Source organism: Urocitellus parryii, chromosome 7 (genome assembly GCF_045843805.1).
Source record: "Urocitellus parryii isolate mUroPar1 chromosome 7, mUroPar1.hap1, whole genome shotgun sequence".
Classification (NCBI taxonomy): domain Eukaryota; kingdom Metazoa; phylum Chordata; class Mammalia; order Rodentia; family Sciuridae; genus Urocitellus; species Urocitellus parryii.
In genome coordinates, this window is record NC_135537.1 from 34,418,163 (window position 1) to 34,442,249 (window position 24,087).

Consider the following 24,087-nt stretch of genomic DNA (forward strand, 5'->3'; position numbering starts at 1 on the left):
GCATGTCCTCCTGATTCAGTTTGGGTAGATCATATGTCTCTAGAAATTTGTCGATGTCTTCAAGATTTTCTATTTTATTTGAGAATAAATTTTCAAAATACTTTCTAATTATCTTCTGAGTCTATCATGATATCTCCTTTTTCATCACATCTTTTAGTAATGTGAGTTTTCTCTCTCCTCTTCATTAGCATGGCAGTTTTATTTATTTTTTCAAAGCACTAACTTTTCATTTTGTCAATTTTTTCAATTATTTCTTTTGTTTCAATTTCATTGATTTTAACTCTGATTTTAATTATTTCCTATCTTCTACTAATTTTGGTGTTGATTTGTTCTTTTTCTAGGGCTTTGAGTTGTGATGTTTTTGAGATGTTATTTGTTGACTTTTTATTCTTTTAATGAATGAGCTCAATACAATTAACTTTCCTCTTAGCAATGCCTTCATAGTGTTCCAGAGATTTGGATATGTTGTATCATGTTCTCATTTACCTCTAAGAATTTTTTATCTCCTCCCTGATGTTTGCTATCCATTATTCATTCAACAGCATATTATTTACTTTCCAGGTGTTGGAATAGCTTCTATTTTTTATTTTATCATTGATTTCTAATTTTATTCCATTATGATCTGATAGAATGCAGGTTAGTATCTCGATTGTATTTGCTAAGAGTTGTTTTATGGCATAAAATATGGTCTATTTTAGAGAAGAAAGTATATTTGCTTTTTTTTTTTTTTTTTTTTAGAGAGAGACAGAATTTTATTTATTTTTTAGGCAGACACAACATCTTTTTTTTGTATGTGGTGCTGAGGATCGAACCCGGGCCGCACGCATGACAGGCGAGCGTGCTACTGCTTGAGCCACATCCCCAGCCCTGTATTTGCTTCTTAATGGATGAAATATTCTATATATGTCTGTTAGGCCTAACTTATTGATTGCATTATTGAGTTCTGTAATTTCTTTGTTTAGTTTTTGTTTGGAAGATCTACCCAGTGGTGAGAGAGGTATGTTACAGTTACCCAGTATTATTGTGTGGTGGTCTATTTGATTCTTGAAATTGAGAAGAGTTTGTTTGATGTACATAGAAGCTCCATTGTTTGGGGCGTATATATTTATGATCATGATGTCTTGTTGATGTATGATTCCCTTAAGCAGTTTGAAATGTCCTTTTTTGTCCCTTTTGACTAACTTTGGTTTGAAGTCCACTTTATCTGATATGAGGATGGAAATCCCTGCATGTTTATGCAGTCATGTGAGGGGTATGTTTCTTCCCATCCTTTCACCTTCAGTCTGTGGATGTCTCTTCCTATGAGATGAGTCTCTTGAAAGCAGCACATTGTTGAGTCTTTCCTTTTTTTTCCAACCTGCTGGTCTATGTCTTTTGATTGATGAATCTAGGCCATTACCATTCAGGGTTATTATTGAGACATGATTTGTATTCCCAATTATTTTGGTTTAGTTTTGCTTTTTTAACTTGATTTGGTTTCTCTTTGATTGGCTTTTCCTTTAGTGTTCATCTTTGTTGATTTTAATTGTTGTTTTTCATTTCCTCCTCTTGGAATATTTTGCTAAGGATGTTCTATAGTGCAAACTTTCTAGTTGTAAATTCTTTTAACTTTTGTTTATCACAGAAGGTTTTCATTTCATTATCAAATCTGAAGCTTAATTTTGCTGGATGTAAGATTTCTTGGTTGGCATCCATTTTCTTTCAGAGCTTGGTATATGTTATTCTAGGACTTCCTATCTTTGAGGGTCTGGGTCGAGAAATATGCTCAGACCCAAATTGGTTTCCTTCTGTATGTAATCTGATACTTTTCTCTCATAGTCTTTAAAATTCTATCCTTATTCTGTATACTAGGGCATTTTCACTATAATGTGCCTTGGTGTGGATCTGATGTAATTTTGTACTTTTGGCACATGACTGATTTTTACAATCTTATACAGACTTTAGTACAAACTTATACAGACCTTAGTAAATCAATCAGATATCTAACAAAAGTACTCATGAATGAGTAATCCCATATCAAATTTACTTTACTTATTTATCAAAATATTAGACAAATGTATTGAACAGTGTAAACCATTTTTTTGTTGAAGGAAAAGTCCTAGAACCAAGGCATATTAGACATTTTATAGACATTAATATTTTATGAGTTTTTTGAACACCTAGAAAAACTTGTAAGCTTAAATTTAAAGACATTTATTTTTATCTGTTTATCCAATTTAAATTGAACCATTTAAATCACATGAATTAAAGATCTTTGGATCCATTTTTTTTTAAATTTGTTTTTATGAGCGCTCCTTATATATGTGAATTTGTATATCATATATATGATATACGGACATATGTATATATAGACATACAACACATAACAAAAGTGTGCACACATAACAATAGTAAAGGCCTTAGTAGCTTTTCGCAGGTGAAATCTCCATTGCAGTTTCAAAAACTCCACAGTTGGTCAAAGATAGAACTGATCAGAAAAACATTAACCTAGGTCTGTAGGATCAAAATCATGAGCTCAAAAAAATACAGAATCTAAGGAAAAAACAAGAGTCCTAGAAAAAAATACTGGCCACTAATTAGTAAATACCATACAATTTACTTTTTTTTTTTTTTTCCTTAGGCCTCAGATCAGTCTCCTACTGAGCTTGCAGGCTTCTTTCATTTGCATTTCAACATAAGTCCTGGCTGAGGTCTGAAGGAGCAGGGAAAAACTGCTATTTTGAGCAGACACCTCAGGCCTAAGGTATTTTAACCATAAGTCATAATTTTCAGGTTCAGATGTTGAAAATTATGATACAAGTTTAAGATACAATTCACAAAATTTTATATCTTTACATCTTGTTTTGTCAACAGATACCATACTATGATTTACTATCCTTGTCCAAATTAATGCACTGGTACACACAGTGACATTTTTCCAGGCTACCCAATTCAAAATTGGTGAAAAAAAAGACTGAATGACTGGGAAGTTACTTACCAACTTGGAAGGTAGAGTTTTTTAGTTTTCCATCCTAAGTATTTAAGTTCTCTGGCATGAATTATCTGAAATCATAAACTAAACAATTACCTAAACCCAACTTTTAACTGCAGCATTGTGCAATGCATCAAAAACCCATTCAGATACCAGATTGTTACAATAAAACATTATCTGTTAGACACACATTCAGCCAAGATCATTCCCCAGAAACAATTTATAATATCAACACACTATTGCACATGTCTTAAAGGGTCAGAAACAAAGACACAGGACAGACAGAGAGGAGCTCCAGACTATGGCTGACAGACAGAAACCTTTAAAACAGAGCAGATAAGAGAAAAATCTCCTACACCAGTGGCACCATAGATGTCCCCACAAGAGGACCAGATGTTTTCACAGAGGGCCAACCTGAAATGTAAAATCAAGGGTCTCAATGGTGATTTTACTGCATTTAGTGTCCCCTTTTTCTTTTTCTCTTTTTTTTAAGAAGACAGAGGTGGCATAATCCTTACAGTACAGGGAAGGAAAGAGGGAATTCCCCGAAGCAACAGGGCTTCGGCAGCTGCTGGGAGTCCCTCAGTCCCTCCTTTTACTTACAGGATTAGCTCCTCTGGTTAGGTTCCACCCCAGGCACACTCCATCTCCTAACATTTCAGTAGTCAGTTCTCAAAAAGTTCTGGGGGGGGAGTGGTATCAAAATTTGTAACTGAAAGTTCGGTTCCTGACCTTAGAGCCAATTAATGCCAATTTAATAATGAGGACAGGGTTTTGAGAAAAAGAAAAAGGGAGTTTTATTGCTTTGCTAACAAGGAGAAACACCGGGGACTCTGCCCAAAGGTTGTGACTCTCTTGATCTGGAGGGACAGGGGTTTTAAAGGAGTCTCACTTGTTAACCTGGAGATACTCAGTTCTTAGGTCCCCAGCAGGCATTGCCCTCTGCAGTGGGTGTGCTCCAGCAGCCAGCCAGAAGCTTCTCTCCTCCTGCTTAACAAAGGGGGGTAAAGTTCATCGCAGTTCTTTAAAACACAGTCCAAAGGGGTGTCAGGCTGACTTGCTTTATTACCCATTTTCACGTCCAATATCCTTAAGTTTTCACCACAGAAATCACACAACAAAACACACAAAAACAAACAAACAAAAAACATATAGAACACAGAACAAAACACAAGAAAACAGAAACCCGGCGCCAAAACAGAAAAACAGAAGAGCAATGCAACGTCTTGCCAAAGCTCCGGGGTAGGAGCGCGTGCGTGCCCGTCGGCACCTCTCTACCCTTCCAGAGGAATTCCCTACAGAACAGAACAGAAGACAGAACGATTTCTCGTTACTGTCCAGACAGGAGTATATGTGAGCCTCACCAGGCCACCTCTCTGTCATCAGAAGAGATCTCCCTTAACCGGATACCAGATGTTATAAAGGCGCCACTTACCAATGGAGGCCTCCTCCCCCAGGTGCTTGCTGATAGTTTAGTGCGGCAGTTCACTGCAGTGCTCCGGGGACGAAGGCTCACTCCGAGGCCTTGGAACGTCTCAAGTTGCACACCCCTAGAGTGGCTCTCCAGCCCGGAGCCCTGGAGCGAAGGCCGGCTTCAGAATTTCCAGCAGTCTGCTCTTGTGATCTGGTCAGGCAGGGTCATCTTACTGGGGCCTCCAAAATGTTAGACCAGGACACAAGAAAAGACCACTGACTCCAATTAAAATCAAATTAAAGCAAGCTTATTATTTCGACCGGCCAGGCTGCTTCTCCCTCCCAAAACGGCGGGAACAAGACAGCACCCCACCTTTCCTACAGCCCAGCTTTATAGCCCAGAAAGTTACACAAAAAGGGGGGTTACAGATAACAGAACTCTGACAAGCATCACACTAATGGTAGTTTACAATTTTTTTTTTTTTTTGCTGGCCCCAACATCAGAATTTATGAGGACCATTAGAGCCTCAGAGAGGGTCGTTGTCTGGCCAGGGAAGGCCAATATTTATGAGGTGTCACTAAAGTTTCAGAGAGGGCTGCTATCTGGTCAGAGAGCCAGGCATGGGTGAGTTCAAGGCACGGGCAGGCATTCCAAGCAGGTTCAGAATTTGCAGTAATTTATAGTAAAGCCGAAATTAGCTTTTCATGGTTTTGTGGCAAGATGGCCAATTTTAAGAAAAGATCAGGTTGGGTCTATCAGTCTCTCCAAGACTCTATTTGGCCAGGTTATTGTATATTTAAAAATCTTGCCAGCATTCTTTTTGTTTTCACCAGTATTTTCACCTGTTACCAAAAGCTTGGTCCTTGTACCCAATGCCAATAACAAAGACATGTTTTTGTTGTTGTTGTTGTTGTTTTGTTTTGTTTGGGGGGGAGAGAAGTTTTCTTGCTTTGCTCGCAAAGGAGAAACACAGGGGACTCATCCCAGAGGCTGTGATTCTGCCCACCAGGGAGAAAAGTGGGGTTTTAAAGAGGTGATGCAGTGGTGTTCCCTGTCTGTAGTTGTCATTCACTTGTTAATTTAGGATATTTTCCTTTCTGAAATCTTCTGGTGCCATTCACAAAAGTCTGGATTACTTCTTCCTATGCTGGGTATGTGCTAAAGGACCCATAACTCTGCCTAATATGGGGAAGAAAGGTAATTCTGTTTCCTCTAAGATTAGGGAGTGGGGATACTAGGGAGGAGCAGAGAGAGGAAGAGAAACTGCTAAGCTCGAATTCGGGACCCCCAAAGACTACCAGAGACCAAGATCCATGTAAGCAGCAAAGAGGTGTTTATTGTGAGCTAGCTCGGTCCTCTGCACGCGCGCGCACACACAGCAACTGGTGACACTGAGAGGCCCCGAGCCCAGGGTTTGCAGCAATTTTATACATTCTTTGGAGAAGGCAGGGACCCCCACATACATCATAGCATCTCCTAGCAAATCATCACACACCGCAGGAAAATCAAATAACAACTCTAAAACAGGATTAGCACATTCACTGGCAGGAACAAGTTGGGTAGGGGTGATTGGTCAGTACAAAAGGGGTATTCATTTGAACTGATTGGTTTAAGCCAAGAGGGGTGTTCATGCTGAATTACATGGTTTCCCAACACCATAAACTACTGGGAGGGTCATCTGGCATCCCAGGTATTTCCCTGTCTCATGCTGATTGGTGGCTGCTAGGGGGTTGCTATGGATCCCCACCTAGCCTGACTGAGTCAGGGACACCTGGCGCAGCAGATCTCTCCTGTTATTTATTTATTTTTTAATAATTTTTTTAAACCTTTTTTTTTTTTTTTGAGAGAGAGAGAGAGAGAGAACTTTTAATATTTATTTTTTAGTTTTCGGCGGACACAACATCTTTGTTTTTTTTTGTATGTGGTGCTGAGTAGCACGCATGCCAGGCGAGCGTGCAACTGCTTGAGCCACATCCCCAGCCCTCTCCTGTTATTTGTAGATAAACAATTTAGCAGGGTGGGAATGTGCCTAGGAGCGCTCTGTGGGTCTGTCCAAGGACAAAGATCATGTCCCTTCCTTGGACAGGCTTTGCTCTGAGATAGAGGCTGGTTTTTTAAAACATGACCTTTGTTAAAATGAGTTGCCATGACAGAGCAGCAAGGGCTATATTCAAGGCATAAGGTGGACCAGTGTTACAAACCCAGGGCTCCAGCATGCCAGGCAAGAATTCTGCCACCAAGTTACATCTCCAACCCTTCTTTTAAAATTATATTTTGAGGGCTGGGGTTGTGGCTGGGGTAGAGTGCTTACTTCACACACATAAGGCCCTGGGTTCGATCCTCAGCATCACATAAAAAAATAAGTGATTAAAAATAAAGATATTGTGTCCATCTACAACTTAAAAAACATTTAAAATAAAATAAAATTATATTTTGAGACAGGTCCTCACTTATTTGCTGAGGTAGACCTTGAACTTGAGATCCTCCTGTCTCAGCCTCCTGAGTCACTGGGATTAAGAGTATACACCACACGTGGGTTTTGTGCAGTTGGAGGCTAGAGTTTTTAAACAGCCTATTGTCTGTGTTAAAAACAAACAAACAAAAAGAACTTCACTAGGAAAGGTCACTCAAAATAACTAAATGGTGAATAGACTTTAAAATGGATCCACCACCCACAGGATGCCTCCCCTTGACACTGAATTAAACACCTTCTCAAACAGTTATCCCTTCTTTTCTACATTTGTGTCTCCAAATAGATGCTGAATTCCATGAGCAGAGCAGTATCTTTGCCAAAAGCTGGGTCCTTGTCCCTGATGCCAATTCAATAATGAGGACATGGTTTGGGGAAAAAAGAAAAAGGATTATTGCTTTGCTGGCAAAAGAGAAACATAGAGGACTCTTGTCCCAGAGGCTGTGATTCTGCCCATCAGCAGGAACCCCAGGGCTTTTAAAGAGGTGATTTAAAGGCTGCATTCCATGTTCTCTGGAGTTATAATTCACTTGCTAATTTGGGAGATAGTCATTTCTGAGATCTTCTGTTGCCCTTCCCAAAGTCTGGATTACTCTATTTTATGTTGGGTGTGTTCTTCAGGACAGAAGACTCTGCCTAGGATGGGGAAGAAAGGTAGTCCAGTTTCCTCTGAGATTAGGGAGGAGGGGGGAAAGACGAAGAGAAAGAAACCTGTCCATTTAAAAAATAAGTTGCGGGGCTGGGATTGTGGCTCAGCGGTAGAGCGCTCCCCTAGCATGGGCAGGACCCGGGTTCGATCCTCAGCACCACATAAAAATAATAGCATTGTGTTGTGTCCATCTACACCTAGTAAAATAAATATTAAAAATAAATAAATAAGTTGCAGTGGCAGAGCAGCAACGGTTATATTCAAAGCAGGAAGAGGATCACTGTTACATTTTTCCCATGACAAATTCATCTAGTTCTCACTCTTCTTTGACCCTGTGGTGATGGGGGGCTCCAGCCATAACTTCAACTGGCCCTTCCAGAAGTTCCTTTGGTTCAGACCTCCTGCTTCTAGGTTCCCATTTCCTTAAGTAATGGAAGAGTCAGAGAGAGCCTTCCCCCAACCCCTTGGGGGGCTGGAGATGGAGCACAGGACCGAGTGCACCACTCTACCACTGAGCTATACCCCCAGCACTCTTTGTTTTATTTTGAAACAGGATCTCACCAAGTTACCCAGGTTGGCCTTGAATTTGCAATCCTCCTGCCCCAGCCTCCCAAGTAGCTGGAATTATAGGTGTGCACCACCACACCCAGCAGCAGGAAACTTCTTGCCTTTTCAGATTCAAAGAGGATTGTCTCAAGTATTCCATTGCACAGATTTTGGAAAACCCAGTGCTCTAAAACTTCTGCAAATTCCCAGGAGAGGAAAGTTCTGGGTACCTCTTGTTCTGACCTTCTGCTTCTGTGGAGTAGCTCAGTATATGGTTCACTCACATGTCAGACTGGGTCATTTTTTGTTTTGTTTTGTTTTCTATAAATTCACTTTGACATATCTTTGTGTGTAGCACATTTTACTTTTACTAAAAACTCAGGCAGATGGGAAATTTACATCACAGAAAATGAGGCATCTTAAAATTGAACATTAGCTGTCCTTCAGAGCCTCCTTGGACACATTCTAGAAAACATCCCTCAGCCATTTCTGCTGTTTTCTGCCAGGTTATATAATCTTCTCTAATCTTGTTGCCTTTTTTCTTCTTGCTTTTTTTCCTCTCTCTGGAGAAAGAAAAAAAAAAAAAAAAAAAACACCAAGTGCACACGCACACACACATTCTCTCCTTTTTTCTTTCTCTCTCACAAATAAATTTTTTCCTGTGTTTTCCAGGTCTCCCTTACATATTCAAGAACCATACTGAAGTTTTGAAATTTCCATTCTAAGGGAGAGCTCTTAAATTCTAGAAACCCCCCCCCCCCATCTCTAGCCTTTGCCTGGGTATTAGTAGGGGACTGTGGTGATGGGTTAGTTTTCTAGTTACTGGCTCCCAGTTTTCCCATCTGTGAAATGAAGAGGGGACAGCACTTTGCTTCATAGAATTGAAGTGAAAATGTGCCCTGACATAGTGTTTGGCACATACCACATAGAGCAATGTTGCCTATTCTTGATTATTCATTTTTTCCTGCCTAGCTAGAGCCTGTTTCAACATTTAGGCCCTGGTTGAGTGCCAGTACCCCAAGGAGACTTTTGTGAGCTTTCCCAGCCAGAACTCATCACTTCCCCTTGGGATTCTTTGGATGTTGTTGTTTTGCTTTTGTTTCAGTATCAGGGATTTTTGAACCCAGAACTTCACACATGCTAGGTAACTGCTCTACCACTGAGCTACATTCCAGCTCTTTTAAATTTTTATTTTGAGACAAGGTCTTGTCAAGTTGCTCAGGCTGGACTTGAACTGGAGGTCCTCCTGCCTCAACCTCTGGAGTCTGGGATTACAGGGATGTGCCTTTGTTCCCAGCTTTCCTCCTGGAATTCTTGTGGCACTGGGTTTACATTCCTTTTTGATAAAGAGGAATGTAACAATGAGTAAGATCAACCTCTAAATGAGTTTATAATTTGGAGGGAAAGTGGATATGGGCATATAGACAAGGGAAATGATCTTAGGAAGCCAAGGATGGGTGGAGAAAAGAAGAGGGAGAAGGTAAATATCAGTTTCAAGGTATTAATTCAAAATCAGCAATGTAAATGCCAGCCCAGAATACTACTAATGCCAGCTCTTCAATTTTTTTTCACCAATTAAAAATTTACCAGGTACAGTTTTATTCCATGTGGATTATTTCAACATGTGTGTGTCCAATAAGGTCCATTCAGGGAGGTAGAACCACTGTGAATTATGGTATAAGGAATTTATCACAGAAAATGTATTTGGGGAGGTGGTAAAGGTCTGGAAAAGGAAGTTGAAGAATCAGAAATAAGTCACTAACCAGCCATGGCTTGCAGGGAAATCTGGAACCCAGTCACATCCAGGCGGCTGGCTCTTCATGACTGCCGCCCCTGTGAGTTCTCACAGCATTTGCTGGCCGTCCTGGGGTTGCTGTTGTTGGCAGAGCTGGTGAATGGAAAAGACAGCAGGACCAGGAATGGGGAAGGATAAGGGCCAACTGGAACCTACTGGCATGTCTGTGGTCTGTCTCACCACCTCTCACCAGCAACCTCTAGAGCCCAGTCTCTAAATCTCAAACAAGTTCACTTTGAGGCCAATTCAACCCAGAATCATACAAAGAAAGGAATTCTAGGAAACACTGGTCCCAGTATAACAATCCCAGCATGACATTCATTATGAATCTCATGTTCATTGCAGATTGGGAAAGAGACTGGTCATTTATATCTGTTTCAGGGAACAAAGAGTAAACAATATTAAGAGGGCAAAATTTTAGAATCTGGATGAATGGCAGGGTCAAAATTTCAGACTTATATATGTGGACGTATGATCTAAAAAAGAGATAGTTCTGTTGAACAGCGGGAAAGAGCAATCTTTTCAAATAAATGGTGCTGAGCCAAATGGTTGTCCAAATGGAATAACATTAATCTTGACCCCTACCTCACAACATACATAAATATGGCCTCCAAGCACATTATAGATCTAAATGTGAAGACAAAAGAGTAAATCTTCTCAATGACAAAATGTGAGACTATTTTCATGCCTTTGACATTAGGTAAGGTTTCTTAAATAGGACACAAAAAGCACTAATCCTTTTTGGAGAAGATGTAGGAAAATTGTAAAATCTAATTGTTGGATGGAATAGAAATTAATTCAACCACTTGAAAAATGGTTCAATAGCACTTACAAAAGTTGAACATGTCCATACCTTATGTTCCAGGTATTTTATTTCTCCATATGTACCCAATATAAATGTGTACATAGGTATACCAAACACTTATATAAAAATGTTCACAGCAGATATAATTATGGTCAAAATAAGGAAGCAAACTAAAAGTTCATCTACGGAATAGATTAATAAATTTGGTATATTTATACTATAGAACACATACCACAATGAAGATGAATAAATTACTGCTATATACAACAACATGAATGAATTTCACAATCATAACTTTGAGCAAAATAAGCCAGACACAAATGAAGCATTCTTCATGACTCTATACAAAATTAACAATTTGCAAAACTGAATTTATAATCTTAGAAGTTAGGATACTGGTTTCCTTTAGGTAATGGGGGTTAATGAAGAGGAGTTACAAGGGGGCTTCTAGAATGCTTGAACTATTCCATTCTTTTATCTGGAAGGTAAATAATTCATTCAACTGTACATGTATGCTATACACTTCTGTATGCTTCTCTATGTCAATTTTTAAAAAAATTTATTTAATCCCAGGTGTGGTGGTGCATACCTGTAATCCCAGCAACTCGGGAAGTTGAGGCAGGAGGATTCCAAGTTTGAGACCAGCCTCAGCAACTTTGTGAAACCCTGTTTCAAAATAAAAAGTGAAGGAAACTGGGGATGTGGTTCAGTGGTAAAGGGCCCTGGGTTCAATCCCTAGGACCATAAATATAAATTTATTTTAAAAATGCATTAAAAATGTTCTGTTTTATCCATCTAACGTCACCAATCATCACATCCAGTAGTCTCTTTCTCATTTCTCATTCTCTTTTAGCCCACCTACACTATTTCCTACCCCCATACACAGGAAATGTTTCCTCCCATAATTCCTCTGGCAACTTTATTACTCAATGAATATTTCTTGAGTATTCATCATGTGCCAATCGTTGGGCCAGGCAGAGTTTATCATAGTGAATAAACTTTATCATAGTGAATAAACATAGTGAATTCCTGTGGAGCTTCAGCTTCAGAGCAAAAAACCTTCTAGACCAGTGTTTCTTGTTTTTGTTTTTGTTTTTTGGTGCTAAAAATAGAACCCAGAGGGACTTTACCCCTAAGCACTTTGTAAGTGCTATTAAACAATTTTCCAGCAATTTCTTAAATCCAGAAATTTCTTAAATTTTATTTTGAGGCAGGTCTCACTAAGTTTCCAAGGCTGGCCTCAAACTTGTGATCCTCCTGCCTTGGCCTCCCAAGTCTCTGGGATTAAAGGTATACACGACCTTTACATGACCAATGAGGTAATTGATTCTTTTTTTTTTTTTTAATTTTTTTTTTTTTTGAGAGAGAGAAAGAGAGGGGCTGGGGATGTGGCTCAAGCGGTCGCGTGCTTGCCTTGTATGCATGCGGCCCGGGTTCGATCCTCAGCACCACATACAAACAAAGATGTTGTGTCTGCCGAAAACTAAAAAATAAATATTAAAAAAAAATTTTTTTTAAAGAAAGAGAGAGAGAATTTTTTTTAAATATTTATTTATTTATGTATTTATTTATTTTTAAGAGAGAGTGAGAAAGGAGAGAGAGAGAGAGAATTTTTAATATTTATTTTTTAGTTGGCGGACACAGCATCTTTGTCTGTATGTGGTGCTGAGGATCAAACCCGGGCCGCACGCATGCCAGGCGAGTACGCTACTGCTTGAGCCACATCCCCAGCCCGGTAATGGATTCTTAACTGACTTTTCTTTTTACCTCCTACAATTTAGGCCTTCCAAAGAACTAGATTTAAACCTACTTCTCAAAATCGACTGTTTTTGCCCCTTTAATGACTCTATCACTTCCCACAATATCCCTGGGTAAAACCTCAGCATCATCTGTCAACTTCCTCCACCCCACATTCAAAGATCCATTGCAACTGGCCCATTTCTACCTCCAAAATGTGCTCATCCACCCCCCACTTTTTTGTGCTCTGGAGTTTCCCTCCTCCCTCTGTTGCAATGGCCTCCTCACTTAGGATCCATTTGAAGACACTAAGTCACTCAGAGCAAAACTCAGACTCAAGTGACTAGCTAATTGTTGAAGAATCTGGTGAAGATAACGGAAACAGAGTTTCCAGGAACAGCCCCCAACTCTTGGAATCCTACTGTCTCCATCAAAAACTGGAAAGCTACCACTGCCACTGCAGAAGTCTCTGAATCAACAAGTGCCACCAGTACCACGCTGTTTCTGTACCTCCCATGCCAGCTGCAGAGATCCTCATCCAGAGGTACCTATGGAGAAGTGTGGGAGTCACAGTTTCTAGCTGCCAGACTTTATCAGTAAAGGTTAAAATGGACGCTGGGCAAGCCCGACTTGCAGGTCTCGGCACTTCCCTGCTCTTCCCTACCATTCCAATTTCATTCTCCTTCTTGCTGCTGAGCCTGATCATGTTGCTCCCTCGCTCAAAAGCCTGATGGTTAGTCCTCTCCAATGAATTAGGTTGAGTCACCTTGTCTGTCATTCAAGGTCCTCTGTGATCAGATGCCAACCTATTTTCCTGTTTATACCCTGTTCCACTCCTCTGATTTCCTCTACCCCAGCCATGCATCATTCCCCAAAGTATTCTGCTTTCTGCCACCGACTACTGCTTTCATGTATCCTCAACCCTTCCCACCATCTTCTCCCATTAAAATGTGAAATAGCTTTCTAACCCTATTCCAAAAGCCACTGCCTTTCCACTTCTCCCCTGATGCTCTTGACCAAAGGACCTAGCACTCCACCCAGAGCCAATCCTACCATATCAGGGAACCGTAAAGCACAGTGGCCCTTCCTATCTGTGGGTTCCACATCCACAAACTCAACCAACGGTGGATAAAGATATAAAATGTGTGTATGTACAGAACATACAGACTTTTTTCCTTGTCACTATTCCCTAAAAACTAGTATAATAGCTGGGTGTGGTGGTGCACCCTTATAATCACAGCAGCTTGGGAGGCTGAAGCAGGAGGATCACAAGTTCAAAGCCAGCCTCAGCAACTTGGCGAGGCCCTAAATAACTTAGTGAGACCCTGTCTCAACATAAAATATAAAAAAGGTCAGGGGATGTGGTTCAGTGGTTAAGAGCCCCTGTGTTCAATCCTGGTACCAAAAAAAAAAAAAAAAAACCCAAAACCAAAAAACCTGTTGTAACAACTATTTCCATATCATTTAAATTGCATTAGGTATTATAAGTCATCTAGGGGTGATTCAAAGTATTTGGGAAGATGTACATAGATTATATGCAAATATTACACATTTTATAGAAGGAACATGAGCATTTGAAGATTTTGGTATCCAAAGAGGACCAGGAATCCCCTAGGGATACCAAGAGACAACCAGAGTTATTCAGACATCATATCTAGAAACAAAAAGATGTGGGTTCAAGTCCTAGGTATGGCTGGGCAAGTGAGATATTTCTGAACTCAAAGCCTCAGTTTCTGCTCTGTAAACTGAAGATAATAATAGCAGCTACTTCACAGGTGGTTGGAAGGACTGGTTGAGATAAGCTGCTTTGCATCTCCTGTGTAGATGAGAGCTGCTATGAGTATTGTGTAATTTCTTGGCCACCTTCCCCCAACTGCTCAATGAATACTTGCATAATGAATGGATAAGCCAAAATACACAGCAACTTTGACCTTAGGTAATCCAAGGTCAAACCAAAGTGACCGTTGGTAGCTTCTCAGTAATAGGTCCCTGGGTGAGGTCAGATTAGGACACAGGTGTGAGTAAATAAAGTTGGTAGCTTCTCAGTAATAGGTCCCTGGGTAAGGTCAGATTAGGACACAGGTGTGAGTAAATAAAGTTTTCACTTGTTTTGTCAAGTCAAGGGGCTTATCAAGATAAGAGGCTTGCTTATCAAGTATTCTGGAGCACAAACCTACCATAGCAAGTTACCAGTGTTTCATGGATTGAAAACAGTTCAGGAAGCTGGGTGAGGTGGCACACACCAGTAATTCCAGTGGTTTGGGAGGCTGAGGCAGGAGGATTCCAAGTTCAAAGCCAGCTGCAGTAACTCAGCGAACCTTGTCTCAAAAAAAAAAAAAAAAAAAAAAGTATAAAAAGGTCTGAGGATGTGGTTTACTGGTTAGGCACCACTGGGTTCAATTCCTGGTACCAAAAAATTTTAAAATGCCTTTATTTGAAGGGTTCTTATCTCCATGCCGATAGAAGTAGCTTCCTAAACACAGACAATGGGAAGGAAGCAGGTCTCAGACCAGGAGCTTTCTCATCTGAGCCCAAGGGGAAAAAAATCATGCAATCTCAGATGCTGCTAGAGAAGTGTCTGTATGATAGGGCACAGACAGATGCGAATGGTGGGAACATGAGGTTAAGGGGGTAATTATATAAAATGGGCCTCTCTCTCATGCTTTCACTATTAAAAAGCAATTTACCTGTACCCTGCCTGGCTTAAGTCAACAGGATACGTCACATTCCTCAGCAAACTACCTGTTAACTGCAGGAGAAATTTAGGCCCTGAAATGACAGCAAGAAGAATACAAGTTACCCTGAAGGGGGGTGACTTTGTTATCCTTACACAGACCAGATCCTGGAATTTGGGGAGATAGGAATAATTCCCTCTGACCATAAAATCTGTAAGAGCAGGTTCCAATTAGAACTGCTAAAGATACATACTAAATTCATCATTGTAATTTTTTTCTGGAAAGAAGAATTCAACTAAGAACCAAGACAACTTGGATTTTTCTCTGTCATTTTTTCTTTCTTTCAATGAATGAAAAGAAAAAAAATTAAAGCCTTGAAGGACAAATATTAACAACTGAATTTACAAGGAAGTTTGGGCTATTTTAGGTTAAAAGCTCACTTTCCTATATTAAAAAGTTGCTTTTCTCAGAAAGCAAAATATGGCCTCTGTACTTGGTTTTGGACATATGGATGTGTGTGTTGTATTGAATGTGTTGGATGGGAAGAGAGTAGTGAAAAACTTGGATCATGTCCTTCAGGAAGATTCCAATTGCAGGCAACAGAAGTTAATGAATGCCATGACTTTAAAATTTGAACAAATAGCTAAGTTGAGGGTTTTTTTTGTTGTTGTTGTTGTTTCTTTTCTTTTTTTTGGTGATGCTGGGTATTGGACATAAGGTCTTATACATGGTACCACTGAGCCACATCCCAGCTCATGGCTGATGTTCTTAAATGTCTAGGCCCTCTTTGACCCTTCGATGAAAGCTATGTCCTCTAGGTTCTAGGGGAAATGTAGATACATACAATTTGGCATAATTTCAAGGAGTTAGTAAACCCAAGGTTAAGGCTCCACACTACTAGCCTGTGGTTGGCTACTTTTGGTCTTCAGAACAACCAAGTAGAAATGTATGGCAGAGGTAGCTCAGTGGTAGAGCACTTGTCTAGCATGTGTGAGATACTGGGTTCAATCCCAGCACTGCAGAAATTTAAAAAAGGAAGAAAAAAAAATCTATGATAGAGCAACCAAAAAGACTTATTAAAATATTAAACACAATGCTACCTTTGAAGAAAGGTTTGGAGTATGTATGTGTGTGTGCAAAAGCTCTTGAGTTTGCATCCTGCACTGTAATGTAACTAAATCAAATCAATCTGTGAAATTTGAAACTTGAGCCGAGGAAATCCAGCTTCTGTCAGCCTCCCTGTCCTCAGAATCAGCCTCTATCAGCCTGGAGCAGGAAATTTACAGAAACCCATTTGTTCCTGCAGAAGGACTGTGCTATGTGTTCTCCTGCAGGGACAGGAGAGTGGTGGGCAGACTGGCCAAAGTGTCCAGCCTGCTGGCTGTAGGACCAGCCTCTGTTGCCCCTTGCTGGAAGGCCTTAGGGTTTCTCTTACTTTAATTAATTAATTAATAATACTGAGGATTAAACCCCAGGGTGCTTTACCCCCCTCACCCACATCCACAGTTCTTTTTATTTTTTTATTTTGAGAGAGGGTCTTGCTAAGTTGTTGAGACTGTCCTTGAACTTGTGGTCCCCCTGCCTCAACCTCCTAAATCACTGGGATTACAGACATGTGCCACCAAATGAGGACACAGCCTTTCTATCCAGAGTAGCCCCCTTTTCCTCCTGTCCTCGGCTAGGAGTCAGGTGGCTTTGTACATGAAATACCAAAATTCATTTTGGTATTTCAAGTTTTGAATTTGATGCCTAGCAAAGGAAGAAAAATAGAGAAAATTTAACTAAGAAATGTGAACATTTTTAGAGCTGCTGCATCTCTTCCAGTGGATGCTAAATTCTGCTGGGTGGAGGTGACAAGCCACCAGCGTCTGGGAGCTGAGTTTTCTTGTCAGCAGCATCCTGAAATCTGCATAGTGGCCAAACCCCTGGAGAATGCAGCAGACATTTGGAGGAAATTTAATCCCTTCCAATGACCTAAAGTCAGATGTAGCCTTAAATATTTTATAAAAAAAATATTTACAAAAAAAAATTGTGACTTGGCAATAAATCACAGAATAGTACTCATTATGGTTGCTTGCTGACAGGGACAGCTGAAATAATGATCTCTCCTGGAATTATTTTCAGGCCATGAAAATAATTTTTTTTTTTTTAACCTAACCTATTCTGTAACGGCCAGGGGAAACCGAAGGGATCCTAAAGCACAATCAGCTCAACTCTGAAATACAGAGGCCTGAGGCAGCCCAGGTCTCTCTCACTCTGCTTATGTTGAAACAAGAAATATTAACATCACCATCCCTACAGCAACACAACTCTCCTTAAAAATGCCACTTCCATGGAGAAGGGTGGATCTTTATCTGTAGACAAGCTTCACTTCCTGGGCCTCCCCTGGAATCTTCTGCTTAAGTTCTTCTTCAGCATGCCTACTCTGTTTCAAAATTAAAAATAACAAAAAAATAGAAAGAAAGATTTCTGGGAAATGCACATAACACTCTTATGTCAACTCTCTGGTGAAAACATTCATTCCCCAAAACTATGCACCCAGATGGATCAAGGTCAAGATGACAGGTTATGGGCCCCATTGTACTAAATTTGGATGCCATGGCAGTTATAGTGACTCCCCTCTAGAGCAGTGGTTTTTCCAATTTGACCTTCACAGTCACCTTGAGGGCTAAGCACATAGACCACTCAGCCTGCTTCTCTATCTCCTCAATTTCTGATCAGAGTTCTAGGGTCCCAAAATTTGCATTTCTTTCTTTTTTCTTTTCAATTTTAGAGATTGAACCCCGGGGTACTTTACCACTGACTATATTCCCAGTTCAGTTTTTAAAAAATTTGAGGTAGGGTTTTTCTTTGTGATTCTCCTGCCTCAGTCTCAGGTAGCCGGTATCACCTCCATGTCTGATTAATATACAATTCCCTGGCAGTGGTTCCTCAACCTATCTGTCATCAAATTCACTTGGGAAACTTTTAAAAAATACATATCCTGGAGCTGGAACAGTAGCTCAGTAGTAAAGCATCTGCCTAGCATAGGCAAGATCCAATCCTCAGCACCACAAATAATAACAAATCTCAAAAAACATGTACAATACAGAAGACTAAAAATGTATTTTTTCTTGATATATATAGAGAACTCCTACAAACCAACAAGACCATTAACACAATAGAGAAAAAGAAAAAAGACATGAATAGGTGGTTCACACACTCATTAAGAAATTCAAAATATTTATAAATACATAAAATACAATTATTCCTGGATGTGGTGGTGTGTGCCTATAGTCCCAGCTGCTCAGGAAGCTAAGGTACAAAGATTGCTTAAATTCAGGAGTTCAGGCTTTGTAGCTGACATATGCTTTTTAGATGGCTGTTTGTTCATATCTTATATTCCCTTGGACATGTTCCCTTTGACCCAGTGATTTCACTGTTCTGAATTCAGTATAGCGATGTCTTAACACCTGTATGAAAATATATGCCTAGGCCCTGCTCAGTTCTACACCCCTATTGTCCCTGTGACTCCGGAGGCTGAGGCAGGAGGATTGTAAATTTGAGGCCAACCTGGAAAGTTCAGTAAGACCCTGTCTCTAATTAAAAATAAAAAGGGTCTGGGGATGTAGTTCAGTGATAGAGTACCCCTAGACTCAATCCTCAATACAGGGTGGGGCCGGAGGTGGGGCAGAGAAGACATTTGAATAAGAAGTTTGCAGCAGCTGTTGCTTAGAATGCCAAAACCCAGAACAATCCAAATGTTTATCAGTAAGGAGTGGGTTTGGGCTTGGAATGCAGTTCAGTGGCAGTACCGGGGGATGGAATCCAGGTCCTCTACCACTGAGTTACATTCCCAGCCCTTTCTGTTTTTTTTGTTTTTTTAATTTTCAGACAAGGTCTAGTTAAGTTCCTGAGGCTGGCCTCAAACTTACAATCCTCATGTCTCAGCCTCTGAAGTAGCTGGCATTATAAGCCTGTGGCATCATACCCAGCCAGGAATTTATGTTAAAAAAAAAAAAAAAAAGATGGGGACATGTCACAGGGACACAGGAGCCAAGTTAGAAGAGCTTCCAAGCTAGGGACAGTGTTGCATGCCTGAAATTCCAGCTACTCTAGAGGCTGGCCAGGAACACCAAGAATTTGAGGACAGCCTGGGCAATTAATGGGATCCTGTCTCAAAACAAAATTTTTTCAAAAAGCTGAAAATGCAGCTCAGAGGCAGAACACCCCTGGGTTCATTCAATCCCTAGTACCACAAAAAACCTCAAAAACCATAAAAGAGCTTCCAAAGGCCAACACTGGAATATTGGAGCAATAAATAACATGGTATTAGATTACAATGCAGAGTATAAAGTAAATATTCATGAATCCACATTGGTATATACAAATGATTGAAAAAATAAATAAAGGGAGGAGAGACACATCTTTCTTACAGAAGAATTCTAAAAATTAGAAATGATTTATGTAGATGTCTCCTCCAGGAAGGCTTAATTCCCACCTCCCCTTTGACGGTGGTTTTTTCTTCTTGACTTGCTTATTGTTGGGGAAGGAGAGGGAGTGAGAAATGATTAGGAAGATTGGCGATCAAGGTTAGCTGCAAAACCAGCCTCTACCTCAGAGCAAAGCCTGTCCAAGGAAGGGACATCACCTTTGTCCTTGGAAAGACCCACAGAGCACTCCTAGGCACATCCCCACCCTGCTAAGTGGTTTATCTACAAATAACAGGAGAGATCTGTTGGGCCAGGTGTTCCTGACTCAGTCAGGCTAGGTGGGGATCCATAGCAGCCCCCTAGCAGCCACCAATCAGCATGAGACAGGGAAATACCTGGGATGCCAGATGACCCTCCCAGTAGTTTATGGTGGTTGATAACATGTTGAGAAACCATGTAGTTCAGCATGAACACCCCTCTTGGCTTAAACCAATCCGTTCAAATGAATACCCCTTTTGTAATAACCAATCACCCCTCCCCAACTTGTTCCTGCCAGTGAATGTGCTAATCATGTTTTAGAGTTGTTATTTGATTTTCCTGCGGTGTGTGATGATTTGCTAGGAGATGCTATGATGTATGTGGGGGTCCCTGCCTTCTCCAAAGAATGTATAAAACTGCTGCAAACCCTGGGCTCGGGGCCTCTCAGTGTCTCCAGTTGCTGTGTGTGCGTGGAGGACCGAGCTAGCTCACAATAAACACCTCTTTGCTGTTTACATCGATCTTGGTCTCTGGTGGTCTTTTGGGGGTCCCGAATTTGAGCATAACAAGCCTCATGTGATAAGTCATGTTGATAGTATTTGGGGTGAGGGGTATCCTGGGGATTGAACCCAAAGGTGCTTTGTTATGAGCTACATCCACAGCCCTTTTAGTTTCCTTTTGTTGTTGTTTTGAGACAGGATCTCACTAAGTTGCTTAGGGTCTTGATAAATGGCAGAGGCTGGCCTTGAACTTGGATCCTCCTGCCTTAACCTCCCTCTATGCTGGGATTACAGGTGTGGGCCACTGCACCCAGCAATAGTGTGTACTTTTCTGTACTATTCTTCCCCTGATCATAACCCCAGTCTAACAATGAGAAAAATGCCTGATGAATCTAAATAGAGGAACATTCAACAAGACATCTGACAAGGACTCTCTAAAACTATCAAGGTCAAACTGTCAAGCAAAGAAACACTAGGAGACTATCCCAGACCAGAGGAAACCAAAAAGATATGATGATCAAATGTAATGCAGTATTCTGGGTGGGATCCTGGAAAGGAAAAAGATATTAGTGGAAGAACTCGTGAAATCCAAATAAAGTATACAATTTACTTAATAATTATATTCAAAACCAAAACTCCAGGAAATTCTTGAGTCACCTGCTTGGCTCCAGGCTGCTGTGAAGCACTTTGGCCACCACTGGAGAGAGTAGAGATTCTCAAACTTTGGTGCCAGTAAAATTCCCCAGAGGAGTTGTTAGTCCAATAGGCCCCCTTGTGAGATTCTCATCAGTCCCATGGTGAACTTGGGGATGTACCTTTTTTTTTTTTTTTTTAAGAGAATCAAATTTGTAATTTGGTCATTTCCTGCATTTGATGTATGCTACTTTGGTTGGGCCCTGGGGATTAAGTCCAGGGGCACTTTTTGTTTTTTATTTTGCAGCAGGGTCTCACTAAATTGCCAAGGATCTTGCTAAATTGCTGAGGCTGTTCTCAGACTCAAGATCCTCCAGTCTCAGCCTCCCAAACCACTGGGATTACCCATGTGCGCCACTGCTCCCAGCTTGATGTACTCTTTTTTTTTTTTTTTTTTTTTTACTAACCTCTTAATTCTTTTTTTATTAGTTGCTCATAACAATAAATGATCTTGACATATCATTCATTTGAATCAAATAGGGTACAATTTCTCATTTTTCCAAGTGTACAGGTTGCAGAATCATATTGGTTATACAGCCACTTAATTTTTTTAATATTTATTTTTTAGTTGGACACAATACCTTTATTTTATTTATTTATTTTTATGTGTTGCTGAAGATTGAACCCAGGGCTTCACACGTTCTAGGCAAGTGCTCTACAACTGAGCCACAACCCCAGCCCCCTAAACTCTTAATTCTTGATTCAGTTTTTTTCTTTCTCTCCATTTGTACCTCTATCTCTGTCCCCCCCCCAAAAGAGATTGAATTTTATCAATTTATCAAAATCAAGAATTTTCAGACACTTGTGCAATTACCTAGAAAAAGTTAATTGCCTTATATAGTCAGTTCTACATTATCTTCTCATTATGATTCTCACAAGGGAAAAATCATGGAAAAACAATGAAAAGATTGAAAACAGGAACAGGATTGGAGGGGACTTTCAAATGGTTTATACTTATGACAACCTAAAAGATCATTGGGGCTTATTTAAAATTTGTGCTTATACCAGAACTTCACAGACTCTACAAATGTTAGGATACGGTTTGACGTTTCTCCACCACCAAAGCCTGGAGTTCAAGCAAAATGCCCACAGATAAGAAAGAAAGGACCTCAGAAGTGTTTTAAAGAATGAATCAAGGTTAAAGAGAACAAGATGCACTCTTCAGACTGGTGGGAGTGGGTGTGGGTGCGGGAAAGTGCAAATGTTTCCCAAGTCACTTGGGAATAAGGTGATTTTAATATTTTAAAAAATAATGTTTTAATGTCCAATACATTTGGACATTATAAATTAAGAGTTTATAATGTGAGGCCCTGGGTTCAATCTTCAGCACCACATAAAAATAAATAAATGAAATAAAGGTTTTTTTTTTTTTATTGGTCGTTCATAACATTACATAGTTCTTAATACATCATATTACACGGTTTGATTCAAGTGGGTTATGAACTCCCGCTTTTACCCCGTATACACATTGCTGTATCACATCAGTTACCCTTCCATTGATTGACATATTGCCTTTCTAGTGTCTGATGTATTCTGCTGTCTGTCCTATTGTCTACTATCCCCCCTCCCCTCCCCTCCCCTCCCCTCCCCTTTTCTCTCTCTACCCCTTCTACTGTAAATCATGTCTTCCATTTGTATTCTCTTGACTTACCCCTCCTTACCTCTTATATGACATTTTGTATAACCCTGATTGATGTACTCTTCAATGACATTCTTAGCCTGGGATTCTCTGTCATAGTCCTTAACTACCACACAATTGCAACTGACCACTCTAGTAGATTTTCCATCTCTGCCCACGCCTATCATTCCGATAGTTTCTTGTCATCATCAACCTTAATTAGACTCATTTGGTATTCAGCTCAAAGGACTTTCACCAGCTTGTTACACATAGGCTGTTACAATGAGATGCAAGCACACAAAGAAGAGCTTGGTGCTTGTCCAAGACGGGCAGCTTTGAGGATTCCATGTGCGAGGCCATTGTGAAAGGTGCCTTTCAGAGCCTCTCATAAAGCAGTGTTAAGGTCCTGACACCACCAGCAGCATTGCCTTCCTCCGTCATGGCTGTGGGTTCCAGGTAGAGCTGAATCTTTTTGGGGGGAAGGGTAACCAGGCATTGAACTCAAGGGCACTCAATCACTGAGCCACATCCCCAGCCCTATTTTGTATTTTATTTAGAGAAAGGGTCTCTCTGAGTTGCTTAGTGCCTCACTTTTGCTGAGGCTGGCTTTGAACTTGGGATCCTCCTGCCTCAGCCTCCCAAGCCACTGGGCTTACAGGTGTGCGCCACCATGCCTGGCTGGAGCTGAATCTTGAATGTAACTGAGTCTTTGCCTCCTCCTGACTGGGCAAAAGCTGGAAAAATGAGTATACACTGTTTTTGATTTTTGGTTTGTTTGTTTTGCACACAGGGATGCTCTACCACTGAGCTACACCCCCAGCCCTTTTTTATTCTTATTTTGAGTCAGGGTATCACTAAGTTGCCCAGGCTATCCTTGAACTTGCAATCTTCCTGCCTCAGCCTCCTGAGTCATGGGGATTACAGGCTTGTACTGCTGAGACCAACAGGACATGCATTGTTAATAAATTCTACTAGGGGTTCTGAGATGTCATATTTTGAACACACTGTACTGGAAACCAAAATCTGATATTCTACTCATAATTACTATACCCATCAATAAGATGTGAGTTCCCCTGGAACAAAAATCTGAAGATAGAAAGAGCATGAACTTCCATTTATTATGTAACATCTCCAGTCTATTTGGGGCACTCAATGAGTTTCTTAATAGAATTCTTACACCATCTGACATGTGATCAGTGTGAAATGAACAAATACTGAAAATAAGGAATTAATAGGAAACCTGCTGACACATTGTTCCTTCTGATCATCCTGATCTAATAGGACCAGAAGAATCTATTTCCTTTGGCATTCAATTCTTTTATTTTACAATATAGGCATAATGATACCCGTAAATTTGCTTGCAGAATTAGAGCCATTTCAGAGTGTTGTGTACTTCTTCCAGGGGAATCCCAAGTTCTCATTCTTCATGTTCTCCCTGCTCACAGTTCCTCTCCCTAGGATTCTCCCCAAACCAGTCTACAATCCCCACTCCACCCCAAAATACACACTCCTGGTTCAATCTGACCTTAGTCTTTGCTGAAGGA

At 40.4% G+C, this 24,087-nt stretch overlaps 1 pseudogene; it reads right to left on the minus strand.

Annotated features, from left to right (window-relative positions):
- Window positions 1-22,572: 22,572 nt before the first annotated feature.
- On the minus strand, window positions 22,573-22,984 carry LOC113179697 (small ribosomal subunit protein eS12 pseudogene; annotated as a pseudogene).
- Window positions 22,985-24,087: the final 1,103 nt, after the last annotated feature.